This window comes from Zootoca vivipara, chromosome 10 (genome assembly GCF_963506605.1).
Source record: "Zootoca vivipara chromosome 10, rZooViv1.1, whole genome shotgun sequence".
Lineage (NCBI taxonomy): Eukaryota > Metazoa > Chordata > Lepidosauria > Squamata > Lacertidae > Zootoca > Zootoca vivipara.
In genome coordinates, this window is record NC_083285.1 from 30,825,966 (window position 1) to 30,850,988 (window position 25,023).

The 25,023-nt window shown below is 40.5% G+C and overlaps 1 protein-coding gene across 1 annotated transcript in view; it reads left to right on the forward strand.

The window, feature by feature from the left end:
* Nucleotides 1-25,023, forward strand: part of NAV3 (neuron navigator 3) — a 463,204-nt gene that overhangs the window by 48,502 nt on the left and 389,679 nt on the right. The window lies entirely within an intron of this gene.

A 25,023-nucleotide genomic window follows, 5' to 3' on the forward strand; every position in this document is an offset into this window, starting at 1 on the left:
GGAGGCATCGGGGTATCGCCACACAAAGTCTCTTCCCCACCTCGGGGGGAGGAGATGTTGTGGGCGCCACGAGGCCTTCACGTGGGGGGGGAATGGTTAGCATTCCCCCCCCCAGCCCATTGGTCATCTCCCTGCCGGGCACGCCCCTAGCACAGCCAATTAGGTCGCTCTGGGGGGCGTGGCTCGCCTATTTGAACAAGAGCGCGGCAGGGACTCTGCCTTGCTTCTTCTGGATTCAACAACTGCGTTTCTCCCACCCACCTCCCCCACGTAGGCAGGGTTTCTTCGTGACAGTGCTGTGGACTACGGTTGGTCGCCTATTGGGGCCTGGTAGGAGTTTTTCCCACTTGGCAAATTGGCTCAGGCCTTGTGGTTTTCGCCTACCTCGTAGCTACTCGTCACAACTTGGGTTTTGGCGGTAGGCATTGGATTATCTCGTGAAGGTACAGGTGTGGGGGGGAGGTTGCGGCCATCACCTCCCCCAAAATGCGGAAAGGTACTCCCTTAAGGAGTCCGGGGGCGTTGCCAAGTCCGAAGCCGTGGTAGGTGAGGGCCAGAGGGCACGCCCCTAGCGGTGGCCCCAGGATGAGCTCCTAGTTGATGTGCATCGCAGGACTCATCCAACGGTGGTTAACCTTTCACAGACTGCCAGCAGAGCGGGCTGGAGTCGGATATAGTCGGTTAGATCCAATGCCTAGGCCAATACCCCTCTACATCCGTAATCAATAAAGTTGTGGCCTTCTATGCCCATTAACCTTATGCAATGTGTCTAGTGTTTTTATTTCTCGGGGAGGCATCGGGGTATCGCCACACAAACTGCAACCACAGAGACAGGTTTTAATTACTCTTTTTGCTCCTGAATCCTTGAAGGAATCTGCATTGCTTCCTGAAAGTTAGAATAAACGGAGGCTATTCTGATTTTCATTAGTTGCTCATGGCCTAGCCTTTGGCTGACTGTTCTATATTAGCCAGAAATTGTCCTGTGCTTGATAGCTTACTTAGTTTCACATAGGTGAGCAGGTGCAATATATCCTCAATGGCAGCAGCTCCATCCCCCTGCTCCTTGCAAATCAAACTAGTATAATGCGTCTGCAGCTGGGATTGGGGGAGCTCAAGTGTAATAAAAGAAAGAAAGAAAGATGGCACCCTAATTGTAACAGCGAAAAGAACGCTGGAACCATCTGGTGACAAAAACTGGACAGTGCCCAATTGTGTACCACAGGGAAGGGAGCTTGTTTAGCACAGAGGGCTACATTAGGAACACACAATTAGCTGGAAGGCTGTGGCAAATTTGCATGTTTTATTTACACATAATTAACACAATTTGCATAACATTTGTAAGGACATTGTGAATTCAGGCCACAGCTGGTGGACATGTTGCACTTCCTCTGTGATGACATTTGAGCTTTTCCCATTGTGAGATCAGTGGCAATAGATTTTAGGATGTCTCAGAGAGCCTCATCAATGGATGTAGACACTATAATGCTCTTATTTTCTACTAGTTGCTAGACTTGAGATCCAGCAATTAATCAAAATGTTTGTATACAAATTCACTCTGCAGAACCACTGTCCAAGGTAAGCAGTTAAACCCCACATCTCTGTAGGTGCCCCACTGAGTGCCCCCTTCCAAGTCTCCAAGTCAGTTGGCTCTGCTCCTTGGCTCTCCTCCTTCTCCTCCTGATTTCACTGGCAGGTCACCAGCTCCCACTTTTGCTGCTGCTTACATACTGCTTGTTTATTGTTTTTGTTTTGACTATCATGGTCATATCAACCACAGGAAAAGGAATATGAGTAATATGACTGATGCAATATTGAAGAACATTAAAATGATTCATGCTCAGAGAGAAGATGGAGCAGATGCCTCCATTTGCTGCTTGTTCTTCCTCTGGTCAGTTGTACCTGGAGGGAGAGGGCTATTATGGAGCAGCAGCAGCAACCACACCAAAGTTTGTGTATTTTCATCTGTCCAGAAGACAGTTGCAGAGATTCACTACTTGTGACTCCTTAAGAAATATCAGCAACCCTCTCTAGAGTTGTGGCATAACCTGCTTAGTTATAAGACAGGCTCCCTCAGCATAACCAATATACAGTGGTACCTCTACTTACGAATAACTCTACTTACGAATGTTTCTACTTATGAACAGAGCTCTGTCCGCCATCTTGGATGCGGTTTAGATAGGATTTTTCTACTTACGAATTTTTAGATAGGGTTGCTTCGATTTACAATTTTTTTCTCCCAATGCATTTCTATGGGATTCGACTTACAATTTTTTTCGACTTACGAATGTGCGTTCGGAACGCATTAAATTCGTAAGTAGAGGTACCACTGTATAGCTGATAAGAATATATGTTAAACAGTAAATAGGGACCCCTGACCGTTAGGTGAAGTCGTAGACAACTGGTGTTGCAGCACTCATCTCGATTTACTGGCCGAGGGAGCCGGCGTACAGCTTCTGGGTCATGTGGCCAGCATGACTAAGCCGCTTCTGGCAAACCGTTTACCTTCCCACCAGAGCGGTACCTATTTATCTACTTGCACTTTGATATGCTTTCAAACTGCTAGGTTGGGAGGAATGTTAAACTGTAAATAGTGGCTAATGATGCTTCTTTTAAAGTTAGTAACTTAACTTTTTTTGCTACATGATACATAAACACACACACACACACACTCTGCAGAAATTTGCGTTATTTCCTTCTATCAACTCTGTTGATCCAGGAACTTATTTGTTCTTCTATTTATTATTGTACAGTGGTACCTTGGTTCTCAAACTTAATACGTTCTGGAAGTCTGTTCCAAAACCAAGGTGTGCTTTCCCATAGAAAGTAATGCAAAATGGAATAATCTGTTCCAGACTTTTAAAAACAACCCCTAAAACAGCAATTCAACATGAATTTTACTATCTAATGAGATTTTTGATCCATAAAATGAAAGCAGAAAACAATGTACTGCAGTCACACAATGAAGCAATCAGTAGTTGAACTGGGTTCCACACAGTCACAAAAAAGCCACAAAAACTCAAAATAAATAGCAAAAACAGACAGACCTCAGCATGATACTCAAATCAGATGTGTGGCACTCAAATCGGAAGCGTAACTCTCAAAATGGAGCACTTTTGGCTTCCAAAAAAGGTTCCCAAACTGGAACACTTACTTCTGGGTTTGCAGTGTTTGGGTTCCAAGTTGTTTGAGTACCAAGGCATTTGAGAACCAAGGTACTATTGTAATGTGTTCTTTACCAGTCTTTCTTTTCCATTTCCTCAGCCTATCCTTGCTTCACATTCACTTTTATATAATTCTTTTCTCTACCATTAAATTTCTTCATGCTCTAGTAGTTATCTGTGCTTGCTAGGGACAAGCAGCATAACGTGTTTTAAAAAGTGTTTTTTAAGCCTGCCATTTTTTATTTTGAAGAGAAAAGAGCCAAGCAAGGCCCTGATTCAGACTGGGAGCTTACATTATTTTCCCACCAGAAACTGCCATGGTTGCTTTTTGTCCCAAAGGTGTTCTTTGTAGTAAATAATTGTGGGGGATTTTTGGCACATAAAGGTGATCTGGGCTCCCAGATACTTAGAAAGAATCTGCTATCTAACTTGTGGCACATCCTATCAGATTCTCATATGGTGCATGTGTGAAAGTATCTAGTTAAAGGTTTTCCTTTCCTTAAAGTATCCTTAAGAATTTTCTCAACCAATAACTAAGGCCCTCTGTTCTACTTGATAACCCCTCCTTGCAAATCGAGGGGTTATAAAATGATAATTTCTATAGTAAAAAATAAAACATTATGCAAGAGGATCTTTGTTAGTCAGTTTTATGTCTTGAGCCTCATTGCTATTTACAGTAAGAGTATAACTGAAAATCAGTTATCTAAAATTAAATTGCAAATGAAGCTCATTATGTAATGTTTTATGGTAATGTGATAATGTATTTCAGTTTCTTATCACAATGTCACTGGTAGGTTGTGGACAGAATTGAGCCCTAGTTTCCAGTGCAGGCATTAACTACAAAACATTGTTTTGGCATTTAAAGCATTCAAAACCTAAATAACCTTTTGAAAATAAAACCTTGCTGAATGATAAAGAGCTCTAGAATTATTTATACCCCAAGCTATCTTTTTAATTAACACTTATCAGTTTTCCACTACTAGCCCAGAAAAATGTAAAGCTCCAAGACTTGTTTTTGAACAATGGAGGAAGAACAAGTCTTGATGATCCCTTGAGGTGTTGAGATGAGGGAGAACTGTACAAATATATGGTATATATATTGTTTTCAAAGTATGGGCATTCAGGGCTTTGGCAGCAATTCAGGGAACAGTTGCTTGCACATGTGACACAGCTGAATGCATGTTTATTCAAAAATCCTTTCCCCTTTTCAGTGGGGCTCATTCCATTAAAAAATGCATATAGGAGTATATAGGATTCAATTGACATAGACAGTACACCTAACTTTTTGCTGGAGTTGTAGCTTCTTAATTTCCTTATGCCGTGACTATGTGTTCCCAAGCCCTTTGATCACTATTCCACCCACCAATTTTAGAATCTGACGTGTGTTCTCTAGAATTTGAGGAGTTTCTTTTAAATCTAGCCAGTTACTCCCTCCTAAAGCTAATTCTCGTCTAAAGTTAGCCATCTCTGTGGCCAGTGGTTGTGCCAGCGTTGGGGTCAGCTAGATCCCATGGTCCCACTTACCTTTGTTCTGAAGATACCTTATGTTAAGGTCTGCTTCATGAAAATGTTCCATTTTGTACTGGCGACGGATCCTGAAAATGTAAGTTCAATTCAGATAAGAGCTACTACATGGATATTTGACGTGTTCTTAGGATGCAAATGTAGGTCGTTTACTTTAAAACAAACAGGTAGCACTAGGAAAAGCAGAAGGGACTGAATTTTTTTACCTGTTCCAGTTAATTACCCCAGTTTATCTCTGCTCACCCTCTTCTTGTGTCCTGTTTGCCTCTACCCACAGTGACTGGAGTTAGTAAAGTAAATATTGTTTGCGTACCCTCCAACATTTATCCGATGAAAATAGGGACGTCCCACTCCATATTGATAATTTTACTATTTATTCCCCACACATCTTTTTGGGCTGCCCCAGCACTCTGGGAAGTTTCCAGCATATATAAAAACATAATAGAACATTAAACATAAAAAACCCCTTCCCTAATACAGGATTGCCTTCAGATGGCTTGCGGGTTGGATAACTCCATACCCTCCAACATTTCTCCAATGAAAATAGGGACACCTTAAGGAAAAGTGGGGCATTCCAAGATTAAATCAGAAACCGGGACAGCTTCTCTAAATCAGGGACATCCCTGGAAAATAGGGACACTTGGAGGGTCTGTGTTTGTTGAGTATAAGACCCAATAAATTGTGATCTCTAATGTGTTCCACTTTAGGGTTGTATATTCTCTCATCTAATTAATTAATTAATTAATTAATTTGTACAGTGCCCTTCATCATCCATAGATCTCATAGTGGTTCCCAACATAAAAGTACAATACAAAAGCTCAAAATACACAATAAAAACAAGACAGAAAACAACATGCAAGCCAATAAACTCACCCCCACACCCTTTCCCTAGATATATTGTGTATATCTCTTGTGTTATTTACAACATGTGAAATGAGATGGGCCTCAGAATGGGATGGATATGGGATGTGCCAATAGGACACAGCTCTTCTGGCTCAACATGTTTCTTGGACATGCTTTGACAAGCAAAAATGTCATGATGGTAACAGTGACATACATAGTATTTTTCGTTTCTCTTTTGAAGAAATGCATTTTTGCTTGCAGATATTTTTGTTCTGTTATTACAATGTTATGACATCCACTGCTTGAAGTGAAATAAAAACTTGGCTTATGATTTTAGGAGGGTTATTGGCACTAGTTGCACTTCTAATGTTAGAGGTTGATAAAATAAAGTGTATCGTACAATATCAGAATATTAAAGATTGCAGAGTTAATGTTTGAATTATCTTGTGTAGAGCAGCTGCCATTCTTGATGATGTGCAATCCACTGAAAATAGAAAATAAGCACATCAACGAAGTTAGACAAAAATGTTTATCCGTTACACATTGTTTTTCCATGTGCTGGTAGTTAATTGTTGGGTGATTTAAAATAATAATAATGGGGGAGCATTAGAAATATCTTGATGTCTCAGCCTGTGGTTTATGGAAATTATGAGATAGCATCCACTAGATGTAATTTCCATAGACTGCAAGCTGAGAGAGCAGACTTTTTGCATACTCCCTCATATTGATCCATTTAACTGGTCTCTAAGCATCATGGTCCTTGTTCTTTCTGATTTTCATTTATGTATAACTGTCCCAGGCCTGCACCCATTCTTTGGCTCTTTGAAGAATTTAAAAATGACCCTCTGCATATTTTCAGTGTATGGCTAATACATTTGCCTCCTGATGACCTCTACAATCTTGAAGAAATGAAATCGGTGACTTTGTACATTGTGAAATGTCCCATCACTTCCATAACATATCTGTGTAGATGCAGTGGTTGTTTCATCTTGTAGTTGCTTTTTCTTTAGTCCTTGTCTCTCCACATCCTAAGTATTTTCAGCAAAGAGTTCTAGAAAAAAGTGAGACTCAACCAATTTTCCTTTGATGCCAAATAATAATAATAATTTAAACAGTGCTCTAATGGGCTGATTTAATCTTTTCTCTGTCATGCTTTAAGTAATGTTGTAGGCACGGCAACACAAACAGCTTTTATTACCCTCCAAGCACTTCTGCTACAAATGGCTGTTTTAATTGCTCTGTCGTGAACGATATCCCTGAAAAAGAAGCTGGCAGGGACTGTTCTGAGTCATCAAGAACTTCCGCAACAGGATTATTAAACAATTAGTCTTGATAGGTCATGTTTTCCTGGGCTATTAACATATGTCTCAAGTGTGCTATGAGACAGACTGCTTTGGTCACAAAAAGGGTATGTAAGTGCCATCTCTACCCACTGAAGATGCTGTGCTTAATATCTGATCTGTTTGTCTCCTGTGTTTGGAAGTTGAGCCTTGAGACGGTGAAAGCTCTACAAAAGAAGTGGGGAACCTTTGGTCTGCCAGATGTTGCTGAATGACAACTCCCATCAACCCCAGAAAGCATAGACAGTGGTTAGGAATAATGGCAGTTGCAGTTGATCAACATTTGGAAGGCCAAACGCTCCCCAACCTGCCCTACATAAAACTTGGGTGAAACTGGATGTGGCATGGGAGTTTTATTATTGGACTTTCCAGCATCTTTTTCTTTTACAAAAAACAGGCTGCTTGGAGCCCCAAACTAGAGTGAGACCACAATATTGGGGGTGGGAAGGATGTTCTGCCATTCTCCATTGGAATTATCTCCCTGTGGCAGAATATATTCACACAAGGTTCTACCTTTCCCCTTCTATACTAGTATTAAATTGCATTCTCAGTTAATGGCTCCCCATTGGCTAAGTTTAAGTTTATCCAGAAAATTATGCCGTGGCAGGTGTAGACAGTAAAGAGCTGATATTATTTGTTTTTGGTGGAAATGCCTGACGACCAATCTTTTCTGGAAGGAAATTGTATATGTGAGCTCTATCATCATTCATTAGTCATTTTATTAGATCCATTAGTCATTTTATTAGGACATGTTAATAACCATGTAGATTCTAAGAAGAGAGAGTTTACACTGAATTTGCTAATGACTGTCAAAAATTTTAGTAGCTAAGAGATGGAAAGATCACCCTTTTTTTTAAAAAAAAAAATATGACTGAGATTTGGAAAGCAGCTGAGATGAAAACACTACTGAATACATCCTAGCAGACAAACATGTTTTTCCAGCAATTGGTCATTATTTATCCTTCCCTTTGGGGGAAGGGCTGTATGTAGTTCAGCGCTGGAACACCTGCCATTGCACATGCAAAAGGTTCTAGGTTCTAGGTTCAAGCTACACAATCTCTAGGGAGGCCAGGGAGAGACTCCTGGCTGATACCCTGGCGAGCTATTGGCAGTCAGTGTAGGCAATACTGGGTCAGATGGCTAAATGGTCTGACCCTGCATAAGGCAGTTTCCTATGTTTCATTTTATGAAAACATAATTGCGATAGCATTAGTATGATTCCCAAAATTTTACTTGCCATATTGTAGGTACATGCTATGGTTTTTTTTAATGTACTTGGTTTATTTGTATTTCTACTTCTTGGTAGGGGACAAACACATCTTACAAGTTTAGCCTTGCACTGTCAAGGCACCCCAAGCACCTTCATCATGCAAAACAACCCAGTTTTGGAGGTGGGGAGCTGGCAGCGATCACCATGCAACTGGCTATGGCCTTTATGATGTTTCAGTCGTTGGTTCTGAGCTTGCCTGGGGAAAGGGAATTTAACAATAGAATGATAAAGTATAATGGAAGGATTTTTTTATAAACAAAATTGCCTCTGGCACAGGCAACATTTTGCTAACTTAAATAGATTTAGAGTAACATATTGTTGCATAACACCCCTATCTCGGAACAATGTGAAATTTCAGGGGTTTCAGGTGCTCCTTTACCCAGGGTCCCTGTTTACTTTTGGAATAAGACACATAAATATGGTTTATTTACGCATAGAGACACAGCATCAGCCCCACAAACAGACGTCAAACGTTGCTTTTTGACTCTCTCTCCAGCTTGCTGGTTTTTCCTTTAGGTCACATCACTGCAAACTCTAAACTTAGGTTTGTCCTTCTAACTGTCTCTGAGTTGAGGGATCCATTTGCTATCTCACACAGAGCCATCTTCTTTTGTTCTCTTAATGGCCTATAGCTCAGGGGACCACCTCAACACAGGAAGCCAGCCTGGCTTATATTTTAACATTTGCTGGATCCAGGGGCTAGAAGGACCCTTACTCCCTCCCTCCCAAATTCATAATACTTTTCAGCGGGATCACAGCAAGACATGTATAATGGAAATCTGAATTAAAATGCCACTTTTATAAAGGACTCCAGTTCAAACATCGTTAGTCAGTATGGCTATAAAAATGAACAATTTTATCATGAAAAATCTACATAATTTATTATTGAAGGGAGTATAATCTTAAATTATTCACAGGATTTTCATTGGCTGGATTTGTCTGTGTCTTTAAGATTAAATTTCACTTGAATTTACAGAAATTTGTCTTAAAATATCTCTATTTGAAGTATTCATCTTTCCACTATCATAGCATCGTATTCCTCATAACCTGTAAGTTGCAGATATAACTGGAAAATGACCATTGTGCTAATGTGAACTTTTACATTGTGACTCTGAACTCTTAAAAGATAGTTAATGAAAGATTATGTTACATTTAAATCTGTTTTGACATTCACAGGTTCAAGGGTAATGCAGCCTAGCAGTCATAGTAGATTCACGTGGTGAAAGTCTGCCCTCCTTTTGCACAGTGGGCGATTATTTTTACTTTCTTCCCCTTCTCTCATGGAATTGTGGTGATTAGCTTTTGTTACCAGCCCACAAAGTTCAATAAAAAAAATCAAACAAGAACATATTGATTTTTTTGGCAACATTTGCAAAAAGATGTAGGTGAAATAAGAGCCTTAGCTTCATTGTAGCAAGTAGCTGAAAGTGCTTAGTAACCTAAGATTGATCAGAGAGCTGATGTTAGGGAAGCAGAATGCTTCAGATGTTTGACATTCTACTGCACTGTATGGAATCTAGACATGTGATGCTCAAATTTTGCAGCAGTATTGTGTTACTTGGTGAAAACTTTCTCTGAAGATTTATTGAACCATTGCTGAATGCAAGCACAACGAAAGAGAGGGAAAGAAATTGGAACTGTGGGAAAGGGGGAACTCTCTCCGCCTTTCATTGGCGCAAGGTTCATTCTTCTGAGGGTGAACTAGATGGGAGAGCGAATTGTTAGTTATACCATGCTTTTCTTTATTTATAAACCCAAGAAGCTGCCAAAATAATAATAAAATATGTAAAACACAATAAACCTGTTCATAATGCTACAAATAATTTCAGAAAATTAAAAATGAAGATCAGGATTCAGTACTTCAGTTTAAAAATAAACACCACAGGAAGACAGAATTTCAACACATGCTACCGGTAAAAGCTCAGTGTGGTTAAAAAAAATCTCATTAAAAGACAGATCAAAGATCAACTGAACCTCTCTAGGGAGGGAGTTCCACAACCTGGGTTCCATAACAGGGAAGGGAATGAGGAAAACCTTTCTTCCTATCAGAAGATCAAGCATCCTGCTTTTATCCATTACACCAAACTACACAATACATCAATCAGCTTAGAGAAGTTGCAGTGGCCGCTGAGCCTTTGGGAGTTTGGTAACCTACACAAATGAGGCTCTGAAATGATAGTGTATCAATAAGAAATATTTGAAATTCAAGATGCTGACACAGAGAAAAATCTGTGTCTGCCATATTGTTTCCCTTCCCGCGGACCATCTGACAATCAACCAAATTCATTTTGCCAATGGTATTATTATTATTTTTCTGCACGAGGGGCTGATGGCTTCCTTTTTTTATATAACAGATTTCTTGGTTCATGAAAGTATGTGCAATGTCTCTTTTTTCAAGTTACATTTTCTACAGATCAGTTTCATTTGTTGAGACATTAGTGTTACATTAGGAAGAAAAGGGGGAAAGAGGTGGAGGGGGGGCATGGTGAGTGGGGTGGGGTGGGATGGCAATGCTTCTATTCTACTTAGTGTATGTTTGGGGTTTTGTGTCAGTGTCGCTTGTGCGGGTTCTCTTTACTATTCACTTGTATTCCTTTGGTGGTGAGAGAGGTCATAGCCAGCACACTGGAGAGACTTGTCAGAGTAAACATGGACCGATGGTATCAAATAGTATGGGAAACAGCCTTATTAGAAAAACTAACCAATAAACTGAAATTGACACAGGGACAAATAGAAGAAGGTGCCTTCACCCCGGTATGGCTCTCCTTTATCACACAGCCCAACAAAACAACAAGAACCCACCAACAGCTTACAAATCAAATCTGGCTAACCTGATTCAAAAACATCCACCCACCCCGCTCACACATGAAAACAAAGTTCACCACACACAAACAAACAAACAACCACACCCTAGGGCAAATTGCTTTCTGAGTGACAACGTCAAAAATCCCACTATGGAGTGTAAAACAAGTCTCTGTTAACCTATGGCTACATTGGATAAATGTTACAGAATAGCCTTAAAACTAGACCAGGTTCTGTATTGTTCCACGTCACCCTAGTAACTCTTGCTACCGCCTGGAGCGGAGCTTTTTAAAGAGATTGCCCAAAGTTGTGGAGCTTTTCTTTTAGGAGACCTGCCAAAGCTGTTGGAGAACATCACCAAAACTTGCTTGGCTGGCTTTTTCACGGCCGTACATGCTGCCCAGCAATTCTGCAGCCCCTCAAAATGCCCAGCAGCATTCCAGGTGGTCAGGGTTCATATTTGCTTCCTTAATGACCAATTCCCTTTCCTTTGTTCTCTTGATGACCCATCACCCAGGTAATTACCTGCACTTAGAAGCTAGCCTGGCTTATTTAGCTTTTACCGCCTGCTGGGTCCAGGGACTCAGTGTCTAGCACACAGTTTAACACCCTGAGCCTTGATTAAATTCTAACACTTATGGGATCTAGGAATTGAGAGAAGTCTGGCATGCACATAACACTATCAAATATTCAGTACTTGTTTGCCAGCATGGTTCATGGTGAAGTTGCATCTTAATAATAATAACTGTCAAGATGCTGTTTCCGGAAGTTACAGTAATGTGTTTACTGCTACATGCCTCTCCTTGACAAATAATAGATACTGACATTCTGTGACCTAAATGACGTCAGTAAGTCTTCAAATGAAATTCTCTTGTGTCTTGCATCCTTCTGTGGTAAATCAATATGTCTTTTCATTGATCACTAGCGGGTGTGGGAGACTTGAAGAGTATTGGGCTTTTAAAAATCTGAACTTTACAACAATGAGGAACAAGACTTGACTCTACTTAGGAAGAAATTTGTGTAGATTTTAGAGGTTGCTTCTGAAGGTTCTTTAACTTGACAGTTAATTGATAACTTGGTACTGTAATTTGGTGTGAGTAGATGATTCCTCCTTCTTAACTGGAAATGAAAGACAAGTAGGTAAGCCTTTTATATTTTAGCTAAAGGAATGTAAGTCCACAACATCTCACATTAACAATAATCAACACTTGCCTATACCATCCTATTTTCATTATGGGGAAATAAGCAATTTGGATAACATGAACATGAAAAACAGGGCTCTTGAATCAAATTCTTGCTTGTATGTGAAGTATTACACCGAAATAGTTAATGGAAGGTATATTACATACACTTGTGTTAATTGTTTAGCTGAATAATTTAGCTATCAGATGAAACATGCATATGTGGAAGCAAATTCCAGTTAAATTAATGGAACTTACTGTTGACCTCACATTGCACAGACAGGTGAATATCAGTTCACTATAAAAAAGAGCAGCAGCTAGAGTAAAAATTGTTAATCATTGCTTTTATTTGTGATGGAACTGCATTTGATACTTCTTAGTCATGTAAATGGTGGTTAAAAGCAAGCTGATATAACACTCTCTGTCTTTAGTAGTAGACATCCAGCCCAGTAATGGAATGGTGGAGATAGAGAGCATGTTTTCGTTACCCTGGGCAAGAAACTATTTCTTAGTTTGGTGGTGGTGGTTGTTGTTTTTAAATAACAGTCTGTGTTGCAACTTGTACTGAAGTTTTGAATCAGTAGGCTTTGGTTTCAATGGGCATATTTTAATAGAAAAGACACCCTATGGTTGTTCTGGCCAAGTTTCAAGTACTCCAGAGATGAATGGTCAGCTTTCCCATTCTGACTCCAGTGTCTCGCACTAGTTATGTCTTCAGAAGTGGCATGGGATGACTATAGGAAGTGGGAGTAAGGAATTCACAACACCAGGTGCACAAATGGAATACCTTTCATGGCTCCTTTTGAGTACTACCTCTTGTTCTGAATCAAATATTCAAAACAATCGATTACAGAGAAACTGCTTACCATCTTCAGGCGGTGGTGGCTTGGCATAGGGATGTGTGTGTGTGTGAGGAATTTGGTTGGATCCTTAGTCCAAAGCGAGGGGGAGCTGGTGCCTCACCCCTGGATCCATAACCAAAATTCAGGGTACCCCAGTAAAGGGGTAGGGTTCTGTCCAAAAGTCCAGAAAGGGGCTCACGGGCCGTAGAACACCTCAAATGGTGACCTGGCAGGATCAGCCTATTTGATTTGCATAATGGGGGGAACCTTAACCCCAGGATTGACCCTGATGGAGTTATCAGCCCAAAATTGGATAGGGTGATTCAGGATACAAACCCAATGCCTATGCAAAAGCAGATTCATATCTCTAATCAGTATTCCTATTTACTTGTTTCCAGCAAGTATCAATGAAGCACCTAAACTGTGGAAACTCCTCTCTTTACTTCACACAATGGACATGGAGAATTATGACAACTGAGACTTTCCCCTATTTTAAATACCTTTTGGGAATATTAAATATATTCATAGTATAAAATACTATAGTACAGTACTGCCATTCGAATCCCGAATAAAGTAAGTCTTGCTGACTTTGGTGGGACTTACTTTCATGGAAGCCTACTTCAGGCTTCGGCTTTATAGCTCACTGCTATGCACCTTTGCTTGCACAGTATTGCAGCCTTAATAGTGCAACCCTCTACACATAAGTAAACCCCATTTGAATTAAATGAGACTTATTTCTTGGTAAGTGTGTATAAGATTGCAAGCTTCGACTTTGTAAGCTGATAGAATTTGACTCCCACCTCCATGTGGTAAACTAGAATTGAGAGATGGAATTCTTATTCACAAATGAACTTTAAATGACATTTAATCTAGGTAGCAAACTGCCTGCTTCAAGGGAAAAAACATTTTAAAAAACTTTAAAGGGATCACGAAATACACTGTTTCTCCAAACTAGGTTTTTCTTCCCCCTTTACACCCAAATGTCTGCACCTTGGGTTTTTTTTTTATTTAAAAAAGGTTAATGTAGAGTAGAAGAAGAATTAAGCTTGCTTCCCTTATGCCTAATAGGTTCTTTCACTTGAAGTTGGGAGAGGCTGTACAGTTTACCGAATATCCAGGTGCCCAACCCAGTTATCACTTCAGTGTTTACCTGAGAACACCTTCTGTATTGCAGAAAGTCAGTACACCTGGCATCTGGTGGTGAATATATTATCAAAGGGTCATAATGTTTAGAGAATGGTAAACACCCACAGACTAACCTTTGTACTTTATCATGCACTTTATCACCCATTTTTCCTAAACCTGAATTGACTCAAAGTTGCCAATTTAAAAGCCCAAACAGGGGATATATAGGAATCATGGCAAGGGAACTAGGCTAGGGTTAAATCTGGGAGGTGTGTACAGGAAAGGGAGTAGACACTAAAGACACTGAATAGAGACTAGGCAACAAGATTAACTTACCAGTAAAATGGAAGCTAGGAATAAAGTGAGAAGGCAAGATACCTATGAGTTCAGAAGAGGGAGATAACTTTAAAGCTCTCTGCACCTTTCTTTAATGATAAGATATCAGCACCCACCAAATTACTAGAATTCAGTGTCTTCTCCTGGAAGTGTCTCCAAAAACACCTCCTCTTTCATGAGAAACTTCCTAGGTCTAGGAAGTTGCTGGGGAGCATTTTAAGCCCAGCACTAGTCATTCTATCAAGATGGGTTTTCACATGTTTTATAATAATGTTACATTCACCTATTTTATGGTATTCAGAAATGCACTCACACCTTTACGCCAGACGACATATTAAGCACAGAATGATTGCTATTTTGTTGTTGTTGTTGTTGTTGTTGTTGTTGCTTTCTGCTTTGTAGAATGATGTATGTAAGCCACGAGGTTTTGTCTGGATATTTTCTTTTTTCATAGCTTTTTGTCATTTTTGGAACCATTATTTAATTTGTACATCGTCACTGATGCTGTGGTTTTTCAAATTAAAACAAAACTGGTTAAACAATTAATTGTTTACTTTAATATTAGGGTTGTCCCCTGAAAAGGCAGTTTATTACATTCATATAGATTGCCATCAACTTTGTTCAGCTAGTGCAGAACGTATAAACTGCATATGGAACAGACAAGTCTGTGGTCTCATTATGGATGTTGGAGCTTGTCTTCATTAACTGACTCTCTCTCTCTCTCTCTCTCTCTCTCTCTCTCTCTCTCTCTCTCTCTCTCTCTCTCTGTGTGTGTGTGTGTGTGTGCATATAAATTTAATGATTGGTATGCTTGGCTGTAAAGTTAACTGCAGTGACAGTAAACACTGGCATTCAGGTTGACTTTAGAGGTTATCGGAATCTAACATCTTGAGCATTGTCTCAATGCATACTGCTTGACTTTGATATATGTAGCTCATACTAAGCGGATGTTAAAGCAGTACTAAAATCATTGCTGTTCTTTATTTATGGTTTCATCTGATTGGTCTGATCACAAGCTTAGCATTCATCTTTGCATTCTGTTCAGCTACAGCCTGCTGCTAGTTCAAGAAAAATTGCTTGAATTCTTGGGTATGCTTGAATATGTCTAAAATGAGAACATTCTCAATGTCAGAGCATAATAGCTTAGGAATGATATCTTATTTAAATCATGCATAGAATTAGCATAGAGGGATGAAGTAAAGTAAAAGTGAGCATTGGAATTGCAGTAACAAAAGCCCAAGATGCTCAAAAGTACTTCTCTAAATAGCATAAGATCCACCTTCCTTGTTCTTTGTGTGGTGTTTTGTATTAAATATGCATGCTATTAAGTTTTAAAGTTTTAATGGGGTCTGCATGTCCTTGTTTCCTTGGGACTGTAAATTATGCCTTTTTTAAAAATAAAATCAAATGACTATTTCTTTTTCGAAATTTACATTCAGAAGCAGATTAAGACCTTTACAGGCCCTAAACACTTAAAAGATTATGGTATCCTTTCTATATAATTCAGAATAAAAACAGTTCTAAACCTTAAAATAAAATTAATTTTTTGAAATGACACAAAACTTACATGTATGCTGAAATGTACATGCATGTTGTGTGCAACACTTGATAGATCAAAATCATGCAAGGAAAACAGATCCTATGTTAGGAAGACACCCCCTGGCTTAGGTGGGGGTAAGTACAGGCAAATCAAACATGCATGTCCATGCACACCCACACACATTTTTGGCACCACAAGGGGGCTGAATGGACCGGCCAGACCTATGTGCGTCCAGCTGATGTGGGTGGCCACCAGGAACAGAACCCCCACACAAGTGGGGAGTTGCCTGCAATAAAAAGAGAACAGAGAAATGAAGGAAGTGTGTGTAGTGAAGAAAGTCTAACAAAAATTCTGATTTCCTCCATGATGCTTTTCCTCATCTGTCCCCCCCCCCAAAAAATATAGCAAATGTCAAATTGTTTCTTGCATAGACTCAGCTATGCATCACCACCCACAGCCTCTGATGACATAAGAGGAGTCTATAGTTCAGCTTTTTCATAATAATTACTTATGAAAGAGAGAGATGTGACTCTCTGGTTGCATTTGACAAGCCCCTACTTCAGACCTGACTGAAGAATACTGAAAAGAATTCAACAACCAGACGAATGAATTTTCTACAGATGTGCAAGACCAAACCTGCACAGATGCCACCTCACACCTGTAGATGCCCTTCCCTTCCCATTGTTTCCCTTAATGGTCCATCACTCAGGCTATCACCTCCTAAACACAGGAAGCTAGCCTGGCTTATATTTTAACACTTGCTGGATCCAGAAGTTAGAAGAGTCTCACATATAGGCTACTTGCTCCCCACCACCAAACTCATGGCAATAGATTAGTTCTGGAGAAAAAGTCTTAAGAATTGTGTTTCATTAGGTGTTTTGTACTTGGGGACAAGAATGGAATGCTTTAAGTTTTAAAAGATGGGGCTTTTAGGCTGCATGCAAACCACGTTTTTAAAGTACATGTCTTCCCCCAAAGAATCTTGGGGACTGTAGTTTGTTTTGGGTGCTGAGAATTGTAGCTGTGATGGGTACATCTACAGTTCCAAGGATTCTTTGGGGTAAGTCATGTTATGGTTTTTATGCAGCCTTAGTGAACAGTGTGAGAGCATCACATGTTGCGGTTTTACTAAACCTTAGCAGGTATGGAGTTGATCAGAATTCGTAGCAGAAATCAACAGGAAACCAGTACTGTAAATAAATACTTTTTTAAAAATAATAATCTATAAGCTATCTTTTAAACAAACACATACATGTATATTATTGAAACATACCAATACTTGAGTAGTAAAACAGTTTATGTCTGCCTCAAGTCTAATGGCCTTTATCCCTTGGTTCAGTACTCCAGTGGAAATTCCCTTATCTGGATTTGTGTGATTAACCTAAAAAACGTGACATTTTCTATTTTAATTTGGTAGTTTTGCAGAAGTTGTATGCCATTCTTCACAGTACATAAGTAATTTGGTGATCATCTTAATAAATTAAAAATGTATATGTGAGAGTTAAGGATCCCACTACAGCTAATTATTCACCAAGGACTTGTGAAATTCCGTGTTAATGAGAGAAAACATAAAAAGGACCAAATGTCTGAATAATAAAAAAAGCTTGTGTAAGCAAATGTGAAAGAGATTTTAAATGGGACAAGCCCCTGGCCAACGTGCATGACTGAAATAATGAGTGAATATAGATAGCTGAAAGCATTAATTTGATAGGACCTTAAATGTCAAATGCTGAGGAGAAGCTTGAAATACTCAGGGATCCAAAATAATTGTGAGATAAAAGCCAGTGCTGTAATGAAGTAGTAGCTTTGTTTTATTTACTGGGGGCTAAACAAATGAAAGCATGAACCGTTCTGGCAAATTGAGTAACGCATTTTGAAGAACTGGTGAAATGGCACAGAGAACAATATGTACTTACTAGGCATCAAACTAAGCATGACAACTCTAAGGCTTGTATACTAGAATGTTAATTGTACCATATTCCTGTACAGAATGAATGCTTGGGGGAAATCCCTATACAGATGCTTTGCAGCAGGGACATGTATGTAGGAATGCTGAATATTTCCCCTGTCCTGCTGGTCTCCCTCCAACCACCTACCTTCCTCAATCCCAACTTTCCCCAGCCAGGTGTCCTCTAGATGTGTTAGACCTGGTGTGGAGGGACCTGGTTGGGGAAGGCTGGGCTAGCCATATTTAACTGGCTAGGTATCCAGACAAAACTTCTCTCCTAGGAGAGAAGCACCTAGATGAGGAGGTAGGGTTTGAGGGAAAACGGCAGAGGTGGAGAAAGGTTTCATCTTCCTTGTTCCTTTCTGTATAGCCTGGCCCCCAATATTCTCCTTTCAATCACCAAACTGCCACTGGTACTTGTCTTTCAACCTCCGCTCGTTCTTGCTCTTGTTTCGTTTCGTTTTATAAGATTTATACACCACTTGATGGGGGCGGGCGGGCGAGGAACCCCTCAAAGTGGTTTTAGACTTGGCTCCTTCCTGTAACCAGTCTTCTTTCAAAGCAACCACAACATTGGCAAGAATGTAGTTAAGCTTAAAGTGGCCTTGGCTATCCAAAAGACATATGGCCAGTTTCCCCCTCCTGATGAAAAAAACTGACTGGAGTAACATGCAGAGCTCATGATGGCAGGACTGGGTTATAAACCCAACACATACTTGCTGATGGCACTTAGGGTGGGGTGGAGTGGAGTAGGAGTTGCTTTCCTATCATCTCTTTCAATAATGCAATAACAACTTTATATAATGACAGAGTCCTGGCACATTGGATTGAAGTGAATTAACAGAAAGCGGAACTGGTAGTATTTCTGATTATGGAATCCAAATGATGAAAAATGAATGAAAAGAAAAAAACATCAGTGTAATGCAATTATAATATGAGACTATCGGGATTTTAAACAAGATAATTAGACACAAGACATATGATGGGATTGTTGTTGCACACATTAAGTAGATACTACTGGGAGAAGAGTCAGCCCACATCAGGATTGCAATTCCCATTAAGGGGCTAAATAGTAATAGAAAACTCACACAATCACACGGGGCAGGTGTAAGTTCCCAGGGAGTGCTGCTGTTGGATGCCAATAACTTCTTTTCCCATGGCAGAGAAGAGGTTTACCATTAGTGATCTCACCATGGCAAATGCCATCACTGTCATGGGTACACTGCCAGTGGTGGGTTAAAAAATGATGTTCCCTAAGCCCCTTTGGTCAATGGTCATTTCCCCAAATAGCCATACACTGTGCCAGCTCTGGAGCTGACAATGAACTATGCTTCCCATTGGAATTAACAGGAAGGGGGGAAATACTCTATAAGAGTGGGGGTCCACATGTATCACTCCAAGCAACTGTGAGCCAGAAGACCTCTTGCCATAGTAATGGCTTAGGACGTATCTCCAGCTGGGTCATTGGTGACAGCAGCATTTGTAATGTGTTCAGAGAGATTGACTAGGGTGGGTCCTCAGTGGAAGTGGCCAGGCAGCTACTGTCATTTATCCACCCTCAACTTGTGCCACCCAAAGTAGGCACTTTGCTGTACCCAGTGCCAGGCTGGCTTAGTGGCAGTGTATTTTACCCCATTTTCTACTTTTTAAAAAAATCATATTTCCAATTACCAAAGCATGTCTGTACTCTTGCTTTTGTAATAAACATGTTAAGGTTATCTTATTGGCACCTTGGTTTCTGAAAATATAATTACCTTTCTAATGAACACAAATCATGAAGAAAAGCTTTATTACAGGGCTAAGTAAAAAAGAAAATGTGATGAAGGAGGGACAAGATTGGGGGGCGGGTGAGGGAGATGCATTCTTATAATGAAATTTCTACAAAAAAAGGACAAGCCATAAAAATTTCTGGAAAGAATGGGTTGTAATTAGGGTTATGTACTCAGCCTATGCTTCAATGGCTTTTAGAAAAATAATATTTCAAAAGGATCTTCTTTTTGAATGAAATTGTTATCATTTAGTTCAGAAGTTACATTCACCTCATTTATTTAACAAAATTAACTTATTATTCTCTTTAATATGTGCTCTCCTTATTGAATTTCTGATTCCTGTATCTTAATTTTCCATGTCCTCTGAATGTGCATAGTTCAGATGATTACATTAATAATAAATAGATGTCAAAAATTAAAGTGCAGCCCAGGCAACATGCCTAATACATTTAATGGATTTTCAACTTGTAAATAGGCTAGACATAAAAACCAGGGAGAAAAAAAACAAGTGACGATCTAAAACCTGTGCTTGAATGGCACCTCCAGTAAGAAGATCGCTTTTCCCTGTCACCTGTTCATCAAAGATCTTTTCTAAAAAGCTTTATGAATTGGAAAACTACTTTGTGCCTTGACTTCCTTTGCTTTGCCTTGTCATGTGATTAAAAAAAATTAATTCTGTAATTCTGTAAGCAGTTTTATAAGCTGGAGAAGGTATGATTGAAGACTAGATGGGAATGCAGATTTCTCTCTCTCTCTCTCTCTCTCTCTCTCTCTTTCTCTCTGTCTGTGTGTGTGTGTGTGTGCTGCCTGAGATGCAACAGTAAATAGTTCTGCCTTAGATGGAGCAGCCCCCTGCCCCCTGCTGGCAGAGTTATTTTGGCACCTGAGGCAAAATATCCCACCTTGTTGGCATCTGTCTGTTTTGAGAGACAGTGGAGTGTGCCTCCAGGGGTGAATTCAAACCATTGTAGAATCAATGTGCCTGCTATAGCTGCAGAGACCTGTACTGTACAGTGGTACCTCGAATTACGAACGACGAACGAATGGCCACACACTTACGAATGTCTCGTCATCTGAAAGGAAACTGTGGCGGTTTTAGATAGGGATCTTTCTTCTTCTTTTTTTTTACAATCTATTTTTATTAATTTTCCAATTAAAATACAACTATATCACATCCATTATTCCAAATTATACAAATCCATATCAATTAAACCGAATATTATACCAAATCATATACAATTTTGGAGTTCCCATGCTTCAAAAAATTGGGGTTTTCTCGCAACTGCTTACTGCCGTCTTTATTCTAAAGTCCAAATAGTCACTCATAATCCATGATAATCCCGATCTTCCCCTGCAGTCACTAAAATATTTTCTTCTTTCATCCATTCATCCGATTTTTCCACCGCTGCTGAAATAAGCATCAAATGAGATTTCCCATATATTCATTCTCCTGTGTGAGTTTTAATCAGTCCGGCCTCCCCCTAAATCCCCATAAATCCTCTTTGTCTGGAGTGCTTTCTTCTTGCGTAGGTCTTTCAACACAAAACAGCGCCATCTTGAAAAGCTCAGATCACTTTCGTTTTCTTCTCGACGTTTTTTTTTGCAGACGATCATAGTAAAATTTACAGCTTTCCGGGCATAGGCACAGCTGTCACATTATGTAGAAACTCTTAACAGATTTATAGCTCTCCTTGCCCTATAGCTGAACTTAACTTCAGATCGCTGTTCAAATTCCAAGTGCGTCACACCTCATAAATCCAAACGCTTCCAGCCGCACTCCGATTGTCCAGTTGGAGGGGGGGCCCTCTCTTCAACAGTTTTACAGCTTCTAACCATATCATATCAATAGTTTTATAGAGTCTAACTCACACAGTTAAGTTCCATTTCTCATTTGTTCCAAACAAACAGGACATCACGTCCGGGAAGGTATAAAATAACTCGTAGAGTGTATGAAAGAATAAAGAAGACTCACTTCCCTTCTCGTGGCGTCCCAATCAATCTTTCTTGCCGATGATATACTCCCTCACTCCTCACGCTCAGCAGCGAAAATTCCTTGGCAATAAACAGAGCTTCTGCCCTTCCTTTTTGAAGCACGTCCATGAATTTAAGCCCAATTATCTTCTTTGATCATGGAGATCCCGCTACGCAGGTCGGCGTCCGGGGAGCTCCGCTCCTCCATAAGTGCTTTCAGCCCTGGCCCCCCCGCCCCTTGAACAGTCGGGGTGGGTTTAGGGGCATCTGCGGGCCTGCGGCCCTCTCCGTAACCCCCGGAGAGGTGGGGAGGTTGCCATTTACTCCCCTAGCAACCGCCAAATTCCTTATGAAGGTCGGAGAGATGGAAAAAGGGTCAGCCATTCCTGCGACCGGAACCGGAACTCCTTAGATAGGGATCTTTCAGCTTACGTATTTTTAGATAGGATTGCTTTGACTTACGAATTTTTCCCTTTCCAATGCATTCCTATGGGAAATTGCGTTTCCAGCGGCGTTTTCCGACTTACGAATTTTTCGACCTACGAAGGTGCCTTCGGAATGGATTAAATTCGTAAGTCGAGGCACCACTTAACTTGTAATTGCTGCCCCCCCGGTTGTTTTTGCTGTGTTAGCAGCACCAAAGTGACATCTTTGGGATGGAAGCCTGGGCAGTGTGTGTGTAGGTCCCAGGCTGCCCAGAAAAGATATGGACCAAAGGAAAGTAGAGCAATACATTTGGCACCAGCTTGACTGCAACAGTTGCTGGAAAGAGGTGTTCAAGACGCCATCCAACTGTCTTAGCAACTCCACTCCAGATTAGTGTAGGGTTTGCTCCTTAGCCTTTTCTTCTCCCAAAGGCAACAGATATGGACTTTTCCTCAGGTTTTACTCTAGAAGCCTTTCTCATGAATGAGTATAGCTGCAAGGAAGCAGAGGTTTAGAACCAGAGTTTTCCTTCTCCTAGACTGGCTACCTTCCTGAGTTGACACGGCCAATCTGCCCCTCACTTCCCTGCCCCACACATGTAGTAACTATCCTCATGACCACTGGACCCAGCGCTTTTTTTCAGCTGGAACTCAGTTCTGGCCTTTCTCAAGTGGGTGCAGTTGACATTATAAGAGGACAAGGGGGGTGTTCATGGTGAGTTCTGGCACTTCTTTTTCTATAAAAATAGCATTGTCTGGACCCACTATTGGTCTCTGATCAATCTGCCAGAGCCTGTTTTAGCATGCAGGGGAAGTCCCTAATTCACTGAGGGTTTGAGACCCATTGGCTACCTTCACCTAGTTTAGCCGGCCAATCAAAGCTGTCTCCCAGGGTGTGGCTGCTGTCACATGCTGACAGCTTCTAAAAGCCACAGGTGTGAGCTGAGTGCAGGGTGGGAACCAAAGGGGAACAAATTACCCCAGAAGGAGCATGATGTGTCCCCAACCAGAGGTACTACCCCTCCCCTGATACCCCCTTCTCTCCCTACAATAATAATAAATAAAATTATGTACTCACGGCTTGACTTTCATGAAACTCAAAATTAGATGCCTCAGGCAGCCACCTCATTCTGCCTAGTGGGATATCTGACTCGGTGGGTAACAGGGACCCTATACTATATTACCTTAAAGAGTTAACTGTTTTTTGTGGCATGAATTTTCATAGGCAGTAGTTTCCATTACATAAAATACACGAAGACAGAGAAAAAAAGTGAAGGGCACACACACACACACACAAGTTTTAGGTAACAAGAAGAAAAAGGAGAAATTAGGATGAAATTTAAAGTAGACCCACAGAAAACACAAACCAGTAGTAGTTCCATAATGCACACTCTACATATTACCCAGGGCTATCATGACTGAGCCTTGAACTAATGAGCTCCTCTTCTCTGAATCTCTTTTGGTGCATTACTCCAGCAAGATTCCTGTTTTCCCATGGGTTCTTATCAGGGGGAGGTGTTTAAAGTAGAGGGGAGATGCTTCAGAGAGCAATTTGGCTAACCCATCCCTGACGCGCCTCCTACTCTCCTTTAAAAAGGTCTGGAGTGGGCTGTGAGGGGAAGGTAAAGGGCTTGGGGCAAGCAGTGAGAAGTGGGGGAGGTGGAGGAATAGGCACAGGGACAGTGAGGTTTAAAGTGAGGAGGAATTGCTCAGGTGTAGGGTTGGTGAATGGAGCAAGCAGGGGCAGCAGCCCCTAGTTAAAACACACACACAAATGTAGCAGGAAATATGGTATTCTATTTGGACATGGTTGATATACAGTAGTACCTCGGGTTACAGACGCTTCAGGTTACAGACTCCGCTAACCCAGAAATAGTACCTCGGGTTAAGAACTTTGCTTTCGGATGAGAACAGAAATCGTGCTCTGGCGGCGCAGTGGCAGCAGGAGGCCCCTGCTGCCACTGAAGTGGTACCTCAGGTTAAGAATGGTTTCAGGTTAAGAATGGACCTCTGGAACAAATTAAGTTCTTAACCCGAGGTACCACTGCACATGCAGATACTAAATAGCATGTCATTTGTCAATGATAATAATATTGAACAGTGGACAGAATTCATCAGTAAAGGAGGAGGAACCAGGACATAACTTGAGGAACTTTAGTCAATTTATCCTGCTCATCTAATCTGCAAGTAGAAGGGACTGAGATGTACACACACATTATCTTCTGTCTCTGGATGCTTTTGATTAACTCCTATTATAGTAGTTTCAATCACATCACATTTGTGCCATGTTTCCCTCCCCCTCCCCTCCCCCCGCTCCAGTGATGCTGAAACAAAACATTGGCAACCCAGTCAGTTTTTCATGCAAAAGTTAATTGGAGGTAAGTTCAATAACATGAATTCTAGTCATGAATGCACTGTAATCAAATTATTCTCTTTTTCCTCCCGTTTATGATACAGTGTCAACAATGCATAACATTACTGGACTTCAGCAGTCCCTTCTTATTATCATCGCTGAAGTATTTAATTATGCTACTATTCATTACTGAGAGATGTGAGGTGTAGATTAAAAGAAAAATCTCTGGTGCTGAGCTGCCAATAACCACACTGCAGGTTTCAATTATGATATAATTATTTTAATTATTCTGCTTAACTCTTTGGAAGCAAAGGTTATAAGAATAGTTCTCTTTTCTGAATGAGCGTGAGAAAATTGTTTGAAGGAGTAGCAGAATGCCGTTAAGAGATGGTAGTGCATTTTAAGAACATGAGATGAGTCCTGCTGGATCAGACCAAAGGCCTACTGTTTGCATTCTGTTCCCACCAACCATGTGCCCATGGAAATCCAACAAGCAAGACATTATCACAACAGCCCTCTTCTGCTCATGTTCCTCAATAACTTGCATTTGGAGGCAGGTGTAACTGCTATTTAAAGGATATACAGTACGTGGA